General features: G+C 36.6%; 1 long non-coding RNA gene across 3 annotated transcripts; it reads left to right on the top strand.

Moving 5' to 3' along the window:
* The first annotated feature begins 1,868 nt into the window (after positions 1-1,868).
* Positions 1,869-9,378, top strand: LOC114459383 (uncharacterized). 3 transcript variants are annotated; one of them, XR_003673330.1, is made up of 3 exons: positions 1,869-1,980; positions 4,984-5,049; positions 9,360-9,378. It is a non-coding gene; the product is annotated as an uncharacterized LOC114459383 (long non-coding RNA). The 3 variants fall into 3 exon arrangements; XR_003673331.1 differs by having other exon boundaries at positions 9,357-9,378; XR_003673329.1 differs by lacking the exon at positions 9,360-9,378 and adding an exon at positions 5,094-5,668.
* Positions 9,379-9,645: the final 267 nt, after the last annotated feature.

The following is a 9,645-nucleotide window of genomic DNA, read 5'->3' as shown; positions in this document are numbered from 1 at the left end:
CCAGTGAAATAATGACGGTGTGTGAGAGTCCCAGCACACACACACACACACACGCACACACACACACACACACACACACACACACACACACACACACACACACACACACACACACACACACACACAAAAAAAACACAAACAAGTAAATCAAAGTTAATTTAAATAAAGATCTTAGTGACAAGTTCAAAATACATATTATTAATATTATTAGATTAAAGGCATTGCACTAATAGCTTTAGCCAAAATAAAAACAACAATAATTGAGCTTAAACAGCTGCAGCTTGAAGACTTTAGTACAAACTGTAACTTTGATACTAAATAGAAACATATAAAGTGGCTCTAGTGATAATTTAGCTCATCAAGTATTATTATTATTAATGTTTTACTATTGACATTCATATTTTGTGAAAAGATGCAAAACTTCCATATTTAACAATAAATAATAAAATATCAGTAATGAACACACATCAACATCAAGCTATTAAGAATAAAATCAAAATTAAAATACACAGTTATCTTAAAATGACGTTAAACTACAATGAAATAAATTAATAGACCGCTGTTGTCATGCAATCAGTGTTTTTTTAACAGCTAATGCTCTGCTAGCTGCTAACAGCTAACGCTCTAGAAGTGTATCAAAGTATTTAACATCTTGATATTAAAAGGTTTATACTCTTTTGAACAAAGATGAACCGTTTCTTATACATCACAGCAAAGAGCTTAGAGGCCTTCATTTTTGAGTCAGTGTACCACTGAGATATATTTAAACTTGGGGGTCAAACAACAAGCTCCCTGTTTCACTGATTGATAGGTTGTCTTTTTCTCATCTATTTCTAGAGCAAGGTGATTCCATATATGGTGATGAGATATGACCCTGTAGGATGACCTTTCTCTTGTCTATATAGACACTAGCTCATAGTATAGATCATACTTGGACTGCATTAAGAAATGTGGAATCATGAAAATAATTTAATTTGGCAAAATCATATTAATTTGTGCACAACTTAAATTGTTTGAAGCTAGTTCACATAGCGATTATTACCATATTTTCCAGCGTAAAAGATGTTTTTTTTTTACATTCAAAGTTGAGTGTATGAACAATGTGGGGACTTCCCTCATTGTAACACCATGATTGATCACATGATCAACCAAAGTGGTTCAGATCTCATCAGAGATTACAGTCCTTTGCTTTCCTCTTCCTCCTCCTCTTCCTCTCACTCCTCTGGCTCCACCTCTGTTTCCAATATTAGCATCCATTGGTCCAAAACATAAACACTCACCTGTTGTCCTTTTATGCTGAAGCTCTGATTGATAATTATAAAACTGTGTGACAGGTGTTTGGTCATGTGATCAGTTAGTGGACATCGTAGAGCAATCAACTTTATCATTATAAATGACAGTGTGTTCCTGGTGAAAACAAGAGATTTTCTTCATGAAAATTGTATCAAATGCAGACAATTGTATGTAGTGTTTAGAAAAAAGTGTGTTTTACAACTGAAATGTAAATGTAAAACAGGGATTGTGTTTGTATTTTAGCAGAATTGGTTCAGGGAGGGTTGGTGCATGAGTTACATGTTGTGGTCATTGTGTCTCAAATACCAGTATTTGTGTTTAACAACTGAGAAAAACTGTAACTGTGATTGTCCCAAACATCCTGGTGGTGTAAAGCCTGATCTGAAGTGTGTTTTTAATGTGATTATTATTACTAGGACTACATTCAAATCTGAAAAGGCTCTGGAACAAAGACAGGTTAAGCTGTTGGTGTATTTAATTACAGTAACTGGTGATGCATCACAGCAGAATGAAGGTAAACTGGTTTCATATGTTTTATACTGGGAAGGAATCAAGGCGTGGAAGAGACCTCACCTCACACACACACAGTCACAGAGCACACACACACACACACACTGATGAAGAACTGACCAACATCTGAAACAGGATGGACAGCAGACCTCCAGGAACAAACTCTGTAGAGAAAAGGTTTGAGTCTGTGTGAGAGAGATGTATATTATGTATATATAGATATTCTGTCCATGCATGTATGTATATATACATATGTACGGATGCACGTGTGTTTATATGAATATACGTATATTTATAAAAGACAGAGACAATTAGAGATAAAATGCCATAGATCATAGACAGTTTTTAGAAATCATAGACATTATAATACAGTAAGTGTGTGTGATATTATAATAATTATAATGTTGTGCTATTAGAGGGTGAGGGGAGGAGCCAACAACAAGTTAATAATAAACTAATATGTGGGGGAAAGGCAGGGGCGTAGCACCACATTTTGGGCCCTGGTTACAAACCATCTTGTTGGGCCCGTCTGTCCTACTATATTTTAATGGTTTATCAAATATTGTGTTTGTGGCATATTTTAGCTACAATGTAAGGGGCGGCTGGACACACAGACAACGTAAACGTGTACAAAGGTTAATAAAAGGTAAATATAGAATAATTACAATCATAGGGACACTCTGGCTTTACCTATTTAAGAATTAGTGACAGCAAAATATAGTCTTCAAAATCATTTAAAAAAAAATAACTTTATTTCCAATTTTTTTTTTTTACATGCAAAAGGAATGTTCCAGTATTTAAATGTGTGTGAGTGCACGTAGTTAATTTCAGACTAAATAATATATTGTCTAAAAAAGATGTGAGTGTTTTAAATCTCTGAAGAACTGAGTAAACAGTTGTTTTCTCTCATTTCACCTTCTCTCCCTTTCTTTGACTTTTTGTCCTGGTTTTCCTTTCTTGAGGAAAGACATGCTGCTTTCTATCTCCTGCTCCACGTCACATCCACAGTTGAGACTGTAGCAGCACATGTGGGTCGTACCATTAGCACTGTTTTAAAGGGGTGGTAGGACCCTGATGCAGCATGAATAACTGTGTTTAGTGTAAAACTGTGATTAACAACCAGTTTATTTTCACACAGGGCCCTTTATATATATATATATATATATATATATGAAGCAGACTTCATATATACACACACTTTAATTGTGTTTACCTGACATATATCTATTTTAATTCAACATGCCAGCTATATATGTATGCTTGATATGTGACAAGAAAATAGCAATTAGCATGTGTTGACTGACATTATGTGTTATCAAATTCAAGTTATTTTTTTTTTCTTGTAGCCCTTTTTTGTAGCCCTTCAAATACATTATATAAAAATAATATTCTTTACATAACATTATTCTATATAATTTTAACTGTATAGCATTTTATACACTATGCAGGGCCGTGCAGAGACCTTTGGAGGGGCAGGTGCTCAAAGTTAAAAGGGGGCACATGGAGCATATTGAGAATAGTAGTGTTAGTGTAATAATAATAATAATAATAATAAATATTCTGATAATATAAACAAAAATAACAGCAAATGACAACATTTAATGTGTTGCTATGCAACAGAGGCAATAATCGTAATAACCAGAATCATAAACAATGACAACAAGGGAGATTGTGAGATAAAAATAACTAGAAACTTTGCATTGCTGCAACAATGCAACCAGGAATGTGAATCCAAAGATAATGAACAGCATTTAGTTCAGTAATTGAAGAAAGCATTATTTAGAATTACAGAGAATGACCACAGCAGGACTTGAACCAGGGATTGCTTGAATTTAGAAGCAGGATCTGATCACACTAAGCTACAGCTGCCCATGAGATAATGAAAGTAAAAGTCCACCTTGTGGAAGCAAAGTAACAGGAAATGCAGAGCCTTCCAACTTAAAGTATAATTATCTAAAAAAAGTAGAAGATTGTAGCAACATTTTAAGTTATAAATTGTAGCTCTAGCTGCAGAATTAAAGCTTTAACAGCAGTATTGCTAAAAGTCAAAGAGCAACAGGTGACACACTCTAGCAGACCTAATCAACCACTCAATCAATGCATGATCACAAAAAGTTGCACAAAATATTGAATAACATTAAAAGTAAGAGGTTTATCATTCTACAAATTAGATATTACTGAGGAGCAGAACAATTTAATCTTTGAATGGTGTAAATCGGTTAAGATTTGAATGATTAATGAAAAACGGGATTCATTAAAAAATTCATATAATTTTTTTTGTCAGAGTGCAACCTCTACAAATTACTGATAATTATAGATTAGAGAATGGGCTACATTTTAGTGCTATATTTGAGTCTCTGAGTCAAATATTAACAGAGATATGACAGTTTACAGTAAAAGCATAAAACCTAATATTACATTAAAAGTACAAGTGTTAGCATTTCACAATTTACTTAGCAACCTTTTCACTATGCAGTGGAGCATTTTGATATTTGAATAGTGTAGATCAGTTAAGTTTTGGCAAAGTTGTAGCTCTTCAAATTGTGTGGAAGAATAAGAAAAATAATAATAATAGGAAATAAAAGCGAAAACAATAGGTTCCTCTGTCCCATTCTGGGACATCGGACCCTAACAAGAATAGTAAAGGAGGTGTAGTGGTGATGTGGATGGTACTCAGAGAAAAAACTACAAATAAATAAATAAATAAAAATACTCATGGATAAGGGAATAAAGGATCATGAACACGATATGTAAGGTACAGCTGAGAGATATTAGGTGTGTAAGAAATCTATGAGTGAGAGCCATATGGAGGGTGGTTTGTGAGGTGTGTGTGTGTGGTGGTGGGGGGGGGGGGGGGGGTTGTTCTGACTGAAGTATCTTCCAGTGTTTGATGTGTTTGAACTTTTTACATTTCCAGTTTATGATGATAGTATATATATGGATATATGTAAAACACTGTAAATAACATTTTCCCCTTTATAACACTTAGAACTTAATTGTACATTTTGTTATAGATACAATATATATAGTGAATCTCTATTTTTAATAGTTATTCTGTTTGTGTGAACATCGTTCTATGTCACACATGGTTTGGCAACTTAAACTAGTGTGTGTGTGTGTGTGTGTGTGTGTGTGTGTGTGTGTGTGTGTGTGTGTGTGTGTGTGTGTGTGTGTGTGTAGGTGTGTCTCTGCTATGGATCAGGACACAGTGAAGGAACAACATGAGATCCAGACTGAAGATCAGAGGTGAGTCCACGTCAGAGCTCAGCACTCACACCTCTGTACATCAGTGTTACACTGTGTGTGTGTGTGTGTGTGTGTGTGTGTGTGTGTGTGTGTGTGTGTGTGTGTGTGTGTGTGTGTGTGTGAGCAGCTTCAGGTTGGACTGGTTCTACATATTTTATCCAGTGAAGTAATGAGGGTGTGTTAGAGTCTCAACATGTGACCAAACAAGCAGTAAAAACTACTCATGTTGGTGGTTAAAGTTACCAACAAATGGTTTATCAGGTTATCAGTGAAGCTGTGCTTAAAAACAAGGTACGTTATGTTATGAATGAAAAAATATAATAGTTTTGGTAACACTTTAGATTAGGGAACATCTATTAACCATTAATTAGTTGCTTATTAGCATTAGTAACATATTGGTTCTTATTTAGTCATATTAAGTACTTATTAAGTACATATAATGCCTTATTCTTATTAATGCCTTATTATACACTTAATGGCAGTCTCACAGTCCAAACATGGTAGCATGTTGAGATCATAATTCATATACAACAACTTCCTTACTTACTACTAATAAGTAATAATTATGAGTTTATTGAGGGAAAACTCTTATTTAATGGCTTACTGGTTGTATATTAAGGCCATGCAGAATAAGGCATTACTAAGTATTTAATAATGACTAATTAAGAGTCAGTATGTTTAGTAATTGGAATGCTAATAAGCAACTATTTAATGGTTAGTAGGTGTTCCCTAAACTAAAGTTTTACCATTTGATTTATTTCAAGATCTTAATTTTATATAAATTACTATAAAATGACAAAAAAACAAAAGTGTACAACAATTATTACAACGTTGCTGAAAACTGAACGTAGTGGGCACCATCGCTCCGTAGGGGAGCTAAACTACAACATTGGGGGTCCCTTAGCTCAACAGCACTGGAGAGAACCCTGAAAATGTTACTTTTTTTCCACAAAATGTTGTAAACAGAATTTTACAAATACTACTGTAAGGTTTTTTTCTGTCCTTTCTATTCAGATCATTGAATTGAACAGATCTGAGGACAGATTACAACAATAATACTTTTTCTCAGTGTAGTTTATTCTTAGAGTTAGGGTTAGATTAGAGTTAAATTATATGTAATTTATGAGACTTGTGAGTGTTTGTTGAATAGTTTGTTGAACTCAGCACTAAACATTAAATTCAAATGAAGATAGGGCGCAGCGGTGCTGTTGGATGCTGTTGGATGTCACGTTCAACACTGCAGACGCTCCAGGTGCAGGTGATCAGTGATGGAGGTGTAGAACTGATCACCTCCTGATAATATGATAGTGTTGATGGGTTTAGTTCCTCCTGCTCTGCTCTGTGACTGATCAGCCTTTCTGGGAGCCAATGACCTCAGGTTGGTTAGGGGGGTCATTAGCCCCAGCTTCAGTACGTGACCGTATCCCTCTATGACCCATAGAGATGTAATAAATCATCAGAGGTTGATCAATCATTTCTAATCATTGTAACACTCACCAATGGAGGCTCAGACAGCAGCTGGATGTGCACTGGGATGGCTTTAGTGCACGTTGTCTGTCGCTCCAACATTTACAATCACAGCATTAATCAGTCACTATATTTTGGGGGAGGAGCCACAGATCAGCTCCATCTTTAGACGTTCTCCTGCAGAGAGCACAGCTCTCCAAATCCTCCAATAGTTGACGATAAGACATGTCAGCACATTCTAAGTGTTCTTTTCAGCTTGTCCTGTCAACTCTGTGTTTATAACCTGTTACACCATTTACTCACACCATGTACTATATTATTATATTAATAACTTTTATCAATTACAACAAACAGAACACATGAGGTTTGACATTGATGAACACTCATAGACTCTGTGTTCTATCTGTAGTTGCACTGTATGGGGCCATTATTGTAACAAAACTATGTGTGTGTGTGTGTGTGTGTGTGTGTGTGTGTGTGTGTGTGTGGAATTAGGATTTATTTACATAGTTGTCTGTGTGTAATTCATTCTGTGTGTCTGTAATCATATCTGTATGTGTGTGTCATCAAACCAGGACATTCTATTGGCTGTCTCTGTACATGTGACTTTTGGAACACATTTGGAAAATAGCCAACTTTTAACTTATAACTCCTGTAATACCACTAGAAACCAGCAGTTGTCACTGGTACCAAGTGACTGACCCTCCAATTGGAGGCATATATTTATATACTTATGTCATATAACATATAATATAACTTATAACATATCACTTATTAATAAAATGCGTTTATAACCAAACCACCTCCAACAACACAGAAGAAAAAGAAGAGGAAACTACCACTAAATAAATCAGAAGAAGAAGAACAGGGGAAATGAACACTGTGTACATGCACCAATACAACTTTATTTATCTTAACAAAGAGATCAATAATGCTGATCAGTTACGATGCGTCTCTAGATGATGACAGAGATCTTCATTGTAACGTCTGTAGTTGACGACAACATCACGTTCACTTGATAAATTGTTGCCTCGGCTCCTTGCGACAGTGAGACATATAATAATAATAATAATAATAAAAATAATATATATTCCATCAAAGACAGAACAGACAAACACATACGACACCAATTCATGTACTGTTTGTTCTTTGGTTATTTATGTATTTATTTAGTGTAGGAAGAGGACCAGAGATAAACACTGATTTCACACGTCTTTAAAACGTTAAAGAGAAGGTTAAACTCACTCATGGTTCACATCTATTCACGTTGTTTGTTTCTACATGTAACACTATTTTAGTAACAGTTGCTGGCAGCGTGGGTAACATTTGGTTCAGTTTGTCTCAGATAATGTGAACTGTAGCACCTGGAATACAGTGTGTGATGACATTAAATAATCTGGTGTTCTTAGTTATTGAATCACCAATAATGAGTGACTAGGAATGTGTGTGAACCTGTTACACTGACCAGGAGCGTCTGATGGTGAGAGGGTCACTGATGGCTGCTAGGGACCCTCCATCATCGGGGTCGGCCGGTGTGGAAGCGGTGTTTGTTGATGGCTGTAGGGCTGTACTGGAACCAGAGTGTCTCTGTACTGCTGCTCTGAGAAGTTTTAGACGGGCTATGGAGGATTTGGACTGATGGGAATTCAGTCCCAGTAGTGGTGGAGACGTTTTCCTGGTGGTTGTTTCAGTAACTCAGTTGGACTGAGTTTGTCTCCATTTTCGTATGAGAGGGCTTCAAAACGATTATGGAGAGTAAGCAGAGGAGGGACAATATAAATAAATATTTTCACAGTATTTTCCACCTTTAATGTGACCTAAAACCTGCACAATGCAATTGAAAAACAAACTGAAACATTTCAGGGAGATGAAGTAAAAATAAAAAAAAAATGAGAGAATGAGGTTGCAAAAGTGTCCACACCCTCTCAAACAGACCCTTTATAAGAAAAATTGAATATCTTGGAAAAGTTGTTTAATTTCCATGATTTCGTTCAAAAAGTTAAACTTTCATAAATTATAGATTCAGGGTCCACAGTTTAAACAATTTCAAGTATTTGTTTATTTTTATTTCCAATGAAGTGCTAAGAGCCCACACATGTCAGCCAAGAGCATCTTGCTAGGCTGCGCAGTGACGCATATGCTGGTTTGGCCATGTCCTTCACCTACCTCCTGACCATCTGACGAAAGCTATTGACCCAAGGGCAGCAAGTTGGAGATGGCCAGGAGGCAAGCCCCGCACACGATGGGTCAACATCATAGCAGGCGATCTCAGACAACACAGACTTGTTGTGGAGGATGTAGATCTGCTGGTACGGGACCGCCAGCTCTGGAAGAAATTGGTTCACCTGGACCGCCCTCAGCACATAATATATACAGTATATATACAGTACATATATATATATATATATATATATATATATGGTATGCACCCCCAATAAAAAAATAATAATAATTTTGATGAGCTATGTTTGTTATTTGAAGTGATGTTGATGTAAATCTCAGCAAACAGTGGAAGGTGAAAGAGAAAGGCTTTGTAGGAATGGTCTCCAGTGTGTAGGTGAGTCTTAGACAGTGTGTGATCTTCAGATTTATGAAGGATTGAAGACAAATAAAGCCTCAGTCCAACAGACTTGTTCTCCTGTTCAGTGGAAACATGCTGAGATGTTCCACACGTTCCACACTTTGGAGTGTGAGCTCCAAAGGCTGCTCCACGCTCACTGCACTGTGGCTCTGCAGGACATCACCCACTGTTACTGATGTTCACATGATGTTAGCAGAGCTTCCTGTGCTTTCCTCCAGCTGCTCCTCAGCATGTCTGAGTGTCTGTGTCTTCTCCACAGCAGCTTGGAGGGTGTGGATGGTTCCTCTGGGGCTGATCCTGACTCCATCTTTACGGTGTGTATGTCTACAAAGACACTAAACCTGTGTCAGCCTGTTATCAAACCACTGTACACACGCGCACACACACACACACACACACACACACACACACACACACACACACACACAGATGATTGCAGCAGGCCTTAACTCATCACCTTTAATGTGTTTGTGTTCCAGCTGCTGGAGGACAACATCATCAGCTTTGTTAAGGCTGAACTCAAACGCATGCAGAAGATTGTGGATGGA

The sequence above is a fragment of the Gouania willdenowi genome, unplaced genomic scaffold (assembly GCF_900634775.1).
Source record: "Gouania willdenowi unplaced genomic scaffold, fGouWil2.1 scaffold_309_arrow_ctg1, whole genome shotgun sequence".
Taxonomy (NCBI): Eukaryota; Metazoa; Chordata; class Actinopteri; order Blenniiformes; family Gobiesocidae; genus Gouania; species Gouania willdenowi.
Note: the sequence above shows the minus strand (reverse complement) of the source record. Positions and strands in the feature narration are given on the sequence as shown.